The sequence below is a fragment of the Poromitra crassiceps genome (assembly GCF_964638095.1).
Source record: "Poromitra crassiceps genome assembly, chromosome: 13".
NCBI classification, from domain to species: Eukaryota; Metazoa; Chordata; class Actinopteri; order Beryciformes; family Melamphaidae; genus Poromitra; species Poromitra crassiceps.
Window position 1 is genome coordinate 8,328,534 of NC_139644.1, and position 12,024 is coordinate 8,340,557.

The following is a 12,024-nucleotide window of genomic DNA, read 5'->3' on the forward strand; positions in this document are numbered from 1 at the left end:
ACTTTTGAGGCCATTTACACCTGGCACTAACATGCGTTTTCTGTGATCATCACGCAAGTTTTGGGTGATCAGATTGCAATCTGATCACATAAAACGGGTGTCTTGTCAATCCGCATATATAGTTGCTGTATGTGGATTGAGAGGACACATTTTACACTTGTGTTCAATGTGGTCACAATGCGTCCCTGACCACCTCCGGAGGTGGTTTGGCCAATTAGATCGCAATCCGTCTTCAATGTGTCTTGGGGGCGTTTGCACTTGTACTTTAAAGTGGTCAAGAACTATTCGATTGCAATCTGATCACAGAAACCGCATGTTAGTGCCAGGTGTAAAATGGCCTCTATAGCTCTACTTTGGAGCCCATGGTCTCAACATGGGGTCCGGGGGACAGGGTCCAGGGGGTCCCCAGCAAATGTATTATCTCATTTACAAGATGTTAACACAATTAGAGTAGGCCTATGTGCCATGGAAGAATTACTTTTGATTATAGCACCTCTGTTATCTCTCCAATAGCCTACAGATATGGAATATTGGACAAAATCATCTAACAATAAAATCATTAGATTTGGGTCAGTCAGTGACTCTAATTTGGACTAAATTGGTCCTTGAGAATCACTGTGACTGCATGTGTAACCTGCAGCAGCCAGGGTCCGAACTGAAACAATGCCTGTATGTAGGCTATCGAGTAGGCGCACTGGGCGGGACCTCCTTTTGCACATTATTTGGCACAGCCGATTCTGGTTAAGCGCTTAGCTTGTTCAGGTGGTCACGGCTTCCAGCGGGCGACGCACACCGCCGGAATCCAAACTCCAGCAGCAGCGAGGAGCTTCTCCATTTCAGCCGTTTGTTTTCTCATAATGCTCTGTGTCTCTGTGTGCGCACAGGAAGTGACAGCATGGCATGGCGCAGTCGCTAGGAGACTGCACACTGCGCCCCGCCGCTGCGTTGCGCTGCGCTGGGATTGATGCTTCTCAAAATGGAGGCAGTGAATGACGCCCCCCCCCCCCACCCCCACCCCCCCCACACACACACACACACACACACACACACACACACACACACACACACACACACACAGTGTGGCTCTGGGGCACACTGGCGCTGACTGCGTCAACACTCAACAGGCCACGGTGCGCCTATATCTTTCCTGTTTTGGCTTAAAATCCTAAATGTGCATGTTTTGTGCTTTCACGTGAGTGATCAGCCATGTTCTCCTGGCTGTGGGAGAGTTTAGACCTCTACTGTAGCCTACCCGCCCGCCTACGTGCGCCTACAGGCAGCGTGGCACTGTGCGCTCCGCTCGCCTGGTTAGAAAATGGCTCCTCAGACAAAATGGACCCAAACTCGCTCAAACTGCCGATGACGCGGCTCACGCTCAAACACAACGTTTGAGTGCTTTTACCTTATTTGCATTAACGAGGAACGAGGAAAAACAGCAGTGTTTCTGTGAGCAAGGCCATAAGATCAGACAAGTCATGCCAACAGGTTCATCATACTTTGGGGATTGGCTTGGGCCATTGATTCACTATGCATGATTAGGCTACTTTTCTATTAACTCGGGGATATTTGAATGTGACTATTTTGAATAGAGGTGATTCCGTAAAAAAAAGTATAGGCTATGTAGGCTATAGCCTTAATAGTATAACATTAAACAGCTGTTTAATCTTCTACTAAGTAGGCTTAACTGGAATAGCAGTTTAACATAAGCAGCTGTTTGATTCTAGGTTCCATATTGAATATTCAGGATCACAGTAACATACAGTAACATAATTTCTATCAGTAAGTCTTTGTGTTGCCTAACTTGGATTCAGGTGTCAAAATGCCCCCCCCCCTACCCCCCCCTGCTCTCTATTCACCCCGCAACCCCCCCCCCCCCCCCCCTCTCTCTCTCTCTCTATTTAATTTCAATTCAAATAGACTTTAATTGGCATGGGAAACACATTGTCAAAGTGTGTAAAACAAAAACAAAAACAATAAAAAGTGCATAATTAAATAGGCTAATAGAATCAAAAAAGTGTGTAAACAGCTGATGTGTAACTGCAACATTGCAATCAAATATAATATATCTACAAGGGCAGGTAAGTCTCTCTCACACACACGCTTTCTCACTGAGAAAAGTTTTTTTTTCATGCCCTGAGATAGCTTTGTGTGTGTGTGTGTGTGTGTGTGTGTGTGTGTGTGTGTGTGTGTGTGTGTGTCTCTACCACACCACACATTGGTCACAAGGGAGCTGAGGTCAGAGGGGGGTTGGGTACGAGGATCGAATGACCACCTATAGGTTGCATCATGTATGGAGGGTTCCCAATGCAGAGCAGAACCACAACTTTAAGTGACTGCATCCGTTATTCAACACATGGAGGAGGAACCACTCAGCCTTTTACACAGATTACCAATCAGAAGATTGTCATTGGCAATTATTCTGTTACCAAAGTTTAAATCAAAATAAATGCGGAAATCCAATTATTTTGATTTCGGTAATGGATGCAAACACGTTATTTTGACCATGCAGATGGAGCTCAAGACGAGCTCGTTGTTAGTCCCAATGTCATTTCTCACCAAACTCAGCAGGGTTGCCAGGTCTGTGCGACAAAACCAGCTCAATACAACCACTCAAAATCTGCCTCTGCCAAATAGAGGTGAAACGATTATGAACATTCATATCACAATTTTAGTGAGAAAAATGATCACGGGTATCAGTATCATCACAGTATTGTTGAAATGTGCTGAAAATGTGAAGTACTGATACACTGACTGAAAAATTGCATAATGAAAACTCGGAGCCAAAAAGCACTGATACACTGAAATCATGGCTGCACGTCTGCATCTGTTGATAACTTTGGTTGATGACAGACAGTATTTACTGCGTTTTTCAAAGCGCTGTAATCACGGTAACGCGGTTTTAACGATAATGAACATTTGAAAGCATCGGCCTACACAGCTTTTCAAGTCCAACAGCATTTGTCATTGCCAAATGCATTGAACAAACTAACACAACACATGTTCAGTGTGCCAGCAGCAAAAGCAGTTTTCACTAAACACTTCTCTCACCTATAGGTCAATAAACTGGCCCTGTGTAATTACACACACAAGACCCTGTCAACAACCCTCTCTGTGTGTGTGTGTGTGTGTGTGTGTGTGTGTGTGTGTGTGTGTTGTTGTTGTTTGTTTAAAATATGGATAGTTATTTATAGATATCCTTCATGTAATTAGCATGCAAAATAGGTTTACCCAACAAGAAGTTCAACCCAACACATTCAAAAGTAGCCCAATTCAGGGGGAAACCCGCAGACCTGGCAACACTGAGCTTGTGACGTGTCTCTGCTCCAAAATAGTCTGAACAATTTCTTGATTTCAGGGACAGAAGAAGAAATGCAGCTTCTCTGCAGCATAAAGAAAGACGTCATCATGGTCCAGCCCATGAATCGCCAGAATAAAAGCATAGTAAGTTTCTGCAATCCACAGAAATGTAATACGAACATTTCTCAACTGAAATAGCATGCGCACGAAGCGTTTTACGTTTCTAGGTAGGTGAATAATTGACGTTATATACATCATAGAATGTAGTGACAGTCTGTGCATGCTGGTGTAAGTACGTCTGTGGTGTAAGTACGTCTGTGGTGTAAGTACGTCTGTGGTGTAAGTACGTCTGTGGTGTAAGTACGTCTGTGGTGTAAGTACGTCTGTGGTGTAAGTACGTCTGTGATGTAAGTACGTCTGTGATGTAAGTACGTCTGTGGTGTAAGTACGTCTGTGGTGTAAGTACGTCTGTGGTGTAAGTACGTCTGTGGTGTAAGTACGTCTGTGGTGTAAGTACGTCTGTGGTGTAAGTACGTCTGTGGTGTAAGTACGTCTGTGGTGTAAGTACGTCTGTGGTGTAAGTACGTCTGTGGTGTAAGTACGTCTGTGGTGTAAGTACGTCTGTGGTGTAAGTACGTCTGTGGTGTAAGTACGTCTGTGGTGTAAGTACGTCTGTGTACGTCTGTGGTGTAAGTACGTCTGTGGTGTAAGTACGTCTGTGGTGTAAGTACGTCTGTGGTGTAAGTACGTCTGTGGTGTAAGTACGTCTGTGGTGTAAGTACGTCAAAGTCACCGTAGTCCCAACTTGTAACTTTCTGGATCACGAGAGGGCTGTTTCGAATCCCGACGGAAACCATAACCCGTCCCTCATAACCCTAACCCCAACCAACCTAACTAACCTAACTAACTAACTAAACTAACTAAACTAACTAACCTAACTAACCCTAACCCCAACCAAGCTGCTTTTGTTGCCTTAAACCCAACCGTTGTTTTACTTTCCCGACCCTAACCAAGATGTTTTACTTGCCTAAACTTAACCGGCTAGTAGCCATGAGTCGTGGTAGCCGAGGCTACCGGGCCAAGTGGGCAGGCCACGCCGGCCTGGGGCTGTGCCAGGAAGAGCTAATGTCTGTGCTGGAGGACTGAAATGTTCATATTTTAGATTTCTGTGGATTTCGGAATATGTACAATGAATGCAGAAATTAGATCCTGGCGATTGGGGTTGCAGCGTCACATGACATCAGGGTCACATGACGTGAGATCAGCGTCACATGACAGAGACAGTGGATCTGGAGACACCCTGATGAAGGCTTTGTGTCTCGCGTTGGTTTCTCTGCACCGTATCCTAGGGATGTCACAATATATATCGTCCCACGATATATCGCGATATCAAAACGTGACAATATGTATCGTTGAGATGAAATCTCATATCGCGAGAAAAAGAAGCTGAACATGGTGGCACTGATCTGCATCTGATTGCATGCTCGCTCTCCTTTTCATTGCTTTGTTTGAACAGACGAGGGACGTTACAGACACAGAGGATGAAAATGGTGAAATTACTCAAATTAGCGTGGAGGATGCCCGCTCAACTTACAAATCAATCGCAAAAACATATATTTAAAATATGGTATCGTATCGTTATCGTGAACCCAATATCGTGTATCGTATCGTGAACTGAGTGTATCGTGAACTGAGTGTATCGTGACACCCCTACCGTATCCACATCCATCAGAAGCTCAATTTGTCGTTCCTGCTAAGGTGAGGAAGCCACAACTTTGTTTTTCATTCAGACGTCCAGAAAAAATGATCCTACATGGAGTGATACTTGTTTTAAGTGGAGGTGATGTCACATCCTCCTTCAACTTATCTCCCAACACCTTCCATGTATCTTGCATCAACACCAACAAACTGGCCTCAGCCAGTAAAACCTGTCTGTTATAGTGCTTTCCCTGGCTATAGAGGAATCCTTCAACAGCAATCTGTTCTCACTCCCAACTCATCAAATACCGACATCGTATCAGAACGCTGTGGCTTCACTTTTCAACGTGCTACCTTCTTCATAATGTTTAACGTGCAGGGTAGTCCAATAGACTTCTATAGATCTCCCACAATATGCAGGGTAGTCCAATAGACTTCTATAGAACTCCCACAACATGCAGGGTAGTCCAATAGACTTCTATAGAACTCCTACAACATGCAGGGTAGTCCAATAGACTTCTGTAGAACTCCCACAACATGCAGGGTAGTCCAATAGACTTATATAGATCTCCCACAACGTGCAGGGTAGTCCAATAGACTTCTATATAACTCCCACAACATGCAGGGTAGTCCAATAGACTTCTAACACTCCCACAACATGCAGGGTAGTCCAATAGACTTCTATAGAACTCCCACAACATGCGTGACCCTCCCACACACTATATCCTGCCGGTGAAACACCTCGCTGTCAGGTGAAAAGAAGTTAGTGGATGGTGACTGCACATGTATCGGAGGAGGCATGTGCTAGTCTACAACTCTCCCCAGATTGGCAGAGGGGGCGGAGCAACGACAGCAGGGGGAATTGGCCATGATATTTTTCATCCAATCAGCTCACTGCACTGGGTTCAAATCAGCTCACTGCACTGGCAGATAATTCTGCTGGTTTCAGTCAATTGATTGATTAATGCTAATATGATTTCTTTCAAGAAACCATCATAAAACAATGAAGAAAATCTGGAAACAAGAAACTTTCACCAAGACTATTTCACTTTGACCTATAGGAAATGTCCTGAAACAAGTTATTCACCTGAGGGAAAAGTCACATTTGCTGAAATCAGTCAAATGATCTGCCAGCACAGTGATTTCAGTCAGAAAGATCCTAAAAGGAGCTTGATAAATCTGGAGATGAAATCACTGAACGAGCCCGACAGGTTCTTCAGTGCAGAATCTCAGTAAAGGTGAAACAATGACATGAAGCTGACAGGTTCGTTTGAATACTAGAAGGGTGAGAATTCCTTATAGAACGGCCATAAGCGCGGCCATTTTGACTGCAGCTATATTCCAAACTCTAAAGTTTCCACATTGAGAGATTAATGCATTATATTGTTGTTGTTAGGATATCTAAACAATTGTAATAATAAAAAGGCCTAGAACCCCAGGAAATACCAGCAGCTTTGTAGCTTATGTTTTTATTTCAACAAAATTATTGCACATATCAATTTCAAAATGGTCTAACTGACTGTGTGGCCGTGAAGCAGTTAGTGTACGGGTGGAGTGGAGCAGTTAGTGTACGGGTGGAGTGGAGCAGTTAGTGTACGGGTGGAGTGGAGCAGTTAGTGTACGGGTGGAGTGAAGCAGTCAGTGTACGGGTGGAGTGAAGCAGTCAGTGTACGGGTGGAGTGAAGCAGTTAGTGTACGGGTGGAGTGGAGCAGTTAGTGTAAGGGTGGAGTGGAGCAGTTAGTGTACGGGTGGAGTGAAGCAGTTAGTGTACGGGTGGAGTGAAGCAGTCAGTGTATGGGTGGAGTGAAGCAGTTAGTGTACGGGTGGAGTGAAGCAGTTAGTGTACGGGTGGAGTGGAGCAGTTAGTGTACGGGTGGAGTGAAGCAGTTAGTGTACGGGTGGAGTGAAGCAGTTAGTGTACGGGTGGAGTGAAGCAGTTAGTGTACGGGTGGAGTGGAGCAGTTAGTGTACGGGTGGAGTGAAGCAGTTAGTGTACGGGTGGAGTGGAGCAGTTAGTGTACGGGTGGAGTGGAGCAGTTAGTGTACGGGTGCAGTGGAGCAGTTAGTGTACGGGTGGAGTGGAGCAGTTAGTGTACGGGTGGAGTGGAGCAGTTAGTGTACGGGTGGAGTGTGACTGGATCACATGATCACATGCAGGTCGACCTGTAACTACATCTAGACTGATGGCCTTTCTATTCTACTGAAAACCCATCAAGGCCTCGCATAATGAGAACCATATATATGCAAATACCCCCCCCCCCCCTCTCTCACACACACTCTCTCACACACACACACACACACACACACACACACACACACACACACACACGCACACACACACACACACACACACACAGAGGGGAGGGGGGGGGGGGGGTTAAATTAGGAAATAAGTCCTTTTTGTGCTTTCTTTTTGTGCTGCGCTTCCTAAAACGCTGCTGCCATCACGAGACCCTGTCAACAAGCCTGTGTGTGTGTGTGTGTGTGTGTGTGTGTGTGTGTGTGTGTGTGTGTGAGAGCGAGTGTGTGTGTGTGTGTGTGTGTGTGTGTGTGTGTGTGAGAGAGAGAGAGTGTGTGTGTGTGGGTGGGCGTGTGTTTGTGTGTGTGTGTGTGTGTGTGTGTGTGTGTGTGTGTGTGTGTGTGGGGGGGGGGGGGGGGGGGGGTGGGTGGGTGTGTGTGGTGTGTGTGTGTGTGAGAGCGAGTGTGTGTGTGTGTGTGTGTGTGTGTGTGTGTGTGTGTGTGTGTGTGTGTGTGTGTGTGTGTGTGTGTGGGGTGGGTGGGTGTGTGTGTGTGTGTGTTTTGGGGGAGGGGTGACAGAAGGAGGTCAAAGGCTGAGGAGAGGCGGGGGTTGGGTTGGGCAGAGGGAACTGCAGAGGGTTTTAATATGTAGATTTTTGTCATATTTATTTCACTAGGCATCTTGCGCTCGCCCACCCTGCAGCTCGACCGTTTTGCAGGGCTCACTTGCTCCCTCGCTCGCTGTGCAGGCTCATATGCTCTTATGACATCACTGATGATGTCACAACTTTGCATCACTGATGACATCGCCATTGCTCTTATGACATCACTGATCATGTCACTTCTGGTACAAAATTGAAACAGAGAACATCACAGAGATCCTTAATGTCATAAAGAAGGCCCGCCATTAAGGCAGCGATACCTTCAGCTGCGTGTGCCGTTTGTTTGGTTGTTGTTTTTCACTGGGGCACCTGGACACGGCTCGCTCGCGAGGGTAACACATCATGTCGCTACATTCCTTCTTTTATTCAAGGTAAAATCGAGACAAATCCTTCCGCTAAATCTGGACTGGCGAGTGGGCGGGGTATCATATCCTTATATCCCTGTGGCTTTTCCTGATTGGCTGAGTAGGTGCATGCAAACTTTTCTGTGTGTATCCCCTAACTTGTGATTGGATAGCCCATAGAGCCCTGGCAAGGGGTGAAGCTTGGTGAAATAGAGCTACTGACACAAATCTAAAAACTGTAATGCAGTTTTGCTGGCATTCATTTAGTTTGACAGTTATTGAGAGTTGATTTGAGTTCAGTTGTGGACCAGTGATGTCATTCATGCACAACATCACTGGTCCACAACTGAACTCAAATGAACTTTCAATAACTGTCAAACTAAAATAATGCCTGAAAAACTGTTCACAGTTTTCAGATATGTGTCAGCATTGTTTTTGGGTGGAGTGTCCCTTTAACAGCCTGTTCTACTGAAACAAAACTATATCATGACAAAGACTGAATCCAACTGACCAGACTGAAATGAGCAAGAACTTGTTTCATTTGTCTCATACTCGTCCCGTTGCTTCCTTCAGATAAACAATATAATTATAACATTTCAGATAATCCAAATCAACTAGCACAGCCTTTCTTTCACCTGTCTTTAAATTCAAAAGGTACACCTCTAATATAATATATTTCAACACATTTTAGACAAGTAGTTTATAGTTCAAAGTCACCATAGGTTCCCAAATAAGCCAACACATTTTTACAGCTATCGAGAACATCAACCAATGTTTAACTCTTTTCATGTACTTCATTCGTTGTAGTTGCCCCAAATAGATTTTTACCCAATTGTTTTGTTTATGGAAGCACTATGGATTGCCTCCTATAGTCTGCTAAAGTTTATTAACCAGAATTAATTCAGGCCCTATTTTGAAAAGTTCTTAGGAAAAATAAATAGATTCCTAAGAACTTAGAGACTGTTATTCTGAAAATATGGAGGAATTTCTATAATTTCAGAATAAAATTATCTTATGTTATTTCTTAAGATCTATCTTAAGAGCACATAGGCGAATCCAATGTGCAGGGCAGGGAGAGTCCCCCACACCCTCCAGCCCACCCCGCCAACCACACAGCCAGTGGATCTTGATGATTCTGTGATGGGTGTTGCTTGGCTTGTTTGTCTTCTCATAATAGCTCAGATGTTAGCTCAGATGTTCCTCTGGAAGGGTGGCTCAAAGACTGCTGCAGGTGTGGAGTGAATTCTGACAGGTGAGACACTGATATAGAAACGCTGGCATATAGTGTTGATTTTCACATTCACATTTAAATCAACACTGTATCTGCTGCATGCGGTTTTCCGAGCCGGTGCAGGGATTCGACCTGGAGGCGTCCAGAAGAAAGCTCACCAAAGACTACTCTTTTGACTACTGTAAGGACATTTTGGAGTCCTACAGAGGGGAAATAGACTTGGTGGATTTGCGACCCTGCTAAACCTGAAGCAAAGTTTTAAATAAAAATGTAACTGAAATATATCAAATCAAAGGTTTATTTTTGTTCAAATAATTAGGTAAATATGGTTACTATAAATGGAATATAAACTAATCGAGTAGTAGACAGACACATGTAGAAGACACATTTTACATTGAACTTATGTAATTGAAATGCATGCAAAAACGACATGTAATTGAAATAGTTAAAAGTCTGGTTTATGGGTATACGGATTTCTTTGAGTGAGACCAGAACGTTTCAAGCAATCCACATCCTAAAATGCTTCAATGGTTGTAACAAGCACATGCTTACTTTATCTCTTTAAGGGCATGGGCCATATAGTTGCACTAATTGTATTCATTGTATTGTATTAGTGTGTTTTCTGTGGACACTTTGATTACATGTTTTACTGTTGTTGAATAATGAATCTTTCCAGTCATCCTTCTCTTTAACCTGCAGTCTGTCTGCTCCCCCCCGAACACAAACAATCTCCTGTCTGAACTATATGACTATGAACTATATTCCAATTTACGCAGGAATTGTTTAGATTTTCATTAAGATTGCTTCTTAATGAGACTGAATTTTGTCTTTAAGTTCTTGTCCACATAATGAGGAGAAGGCCACAAAAGGAACATACAACTTTGTCATAATTGGGCCGACAGGCTCACCAGTCCTCCTCACAGAGTTCTCTGCTGTCTCTTTTAACTATCAAACGACACAATAGGCTACTGCAACATATGGTGAGACTTGAAAACACTTCCTGGTCTGCGAACAGGTTCATATTGTTCTTCAGTTGGAGGATCTAAAACAATTCTTGTTTGATCTTCATGAATTCTCCCTCCAGGCTGGAAACACACAGAGTTGATGTTACGGAAATTATGTCAAACAACCCCTTTGGATTGTTTGTGGTCCTGCAGGGTCTGTGAGAGGCTAGCAGGTGGAACGTTTCACATGTTAATAATGGCACACATACTTCCTGCATGTGCTGACATCATGGAAGCAGGTTGTGCTGTGAGCCAATGAGAGTGGAGCTGTCGGACTTGTGGTCTGTGAGTCTGTTTCCAAAATGCTATTTCTCCACTCTGGAGAAGAGACATGTATTGATTGCCTCATGAAGCTCATCATCCAGAGCATGAGCATATATTTAAAAGTGCAATATGTAGAAGTAGTTACTATCTTCTATATCCATAACAAAAATGTATCAGAATGTTTTTTTTTTTAATTCTATCGATTGTTTTGGGAGAGGACTCTGACTCCTCATCAAACTTTCAATGCTGAAAGTGTTTGATGTCTTCAGGTGAAACTCTGCCCTCTTCACTTCTGATCAACACTTTGGAGGAGTTGGAACAATTTTGCAGCAATGGATTTTCATGCAAACACAAGTACTTCTGTGATCACATTTAGGTCACATGTTGTTACTTCTGGCAGAATGTTAAAACCAGAGCTTTGCCACAAATGAGCTGAAAGCTGATCAAGTCATTTCAGGTGCAGTTTGCAGCATCATTACTTCACTGAGTAATGAGTAACTGAGTAATTACTTCAGTGAGTTTCTTCTGGAGTTTTTTTTTTTGCACTTTCGCCACAGTCATTTCACACAAGCAGCAGCCCAAACCTCAACAGATGAAACCTTTTGCTTTTTCTTTCTCTTTCCTAACCAAGAACATGAAAACACCTTCTGTTCTAATCAGCCCCAAAAAAATGGGTTAATAGCAAATGAACACTCAAACCTAAAAAGTCACCATTTTGTATCAGCAATTACCCCACGTCACCTTCACTGACTGAGCTGAAATGGAGGCTGATTGAGCAGGCAAATGAATTCAGGAGTGAACTTTACATTTTTCAATAAGGACAATTTATTGAAGACTTTTCCATTGCAGAATGTCATAAATCAATTCAAATGTAGGACTGCATTTTCAATACAATACAATACAATGCAATGCAATACAATGCAATACAATGCAATACAATACAATAACATTCAATACAATACAATACAATACAGGCATACAATATAGGCCTACATATTGTCCCCCAAAGGGAAATTCATTTTCACAGCTTTGCAGGCCTCACATAATTTAAATAATATATAATAATAAATAATATAATAATAAAACATAAAACACATATTTCCACATGAAATAGGCCTAGTGCAGCGTATGCCTACATGAATAGCTTCAAACAAAATGAAAGGTCATCATTTAATTATTATAGCCTAATAAAAAAACTACCTTATTATTATTACAACAACGGATATTGTACATACAATAAAATGTGTATAAAATGTGCGAAAATTGCAGAAACAGACCAGAAAGA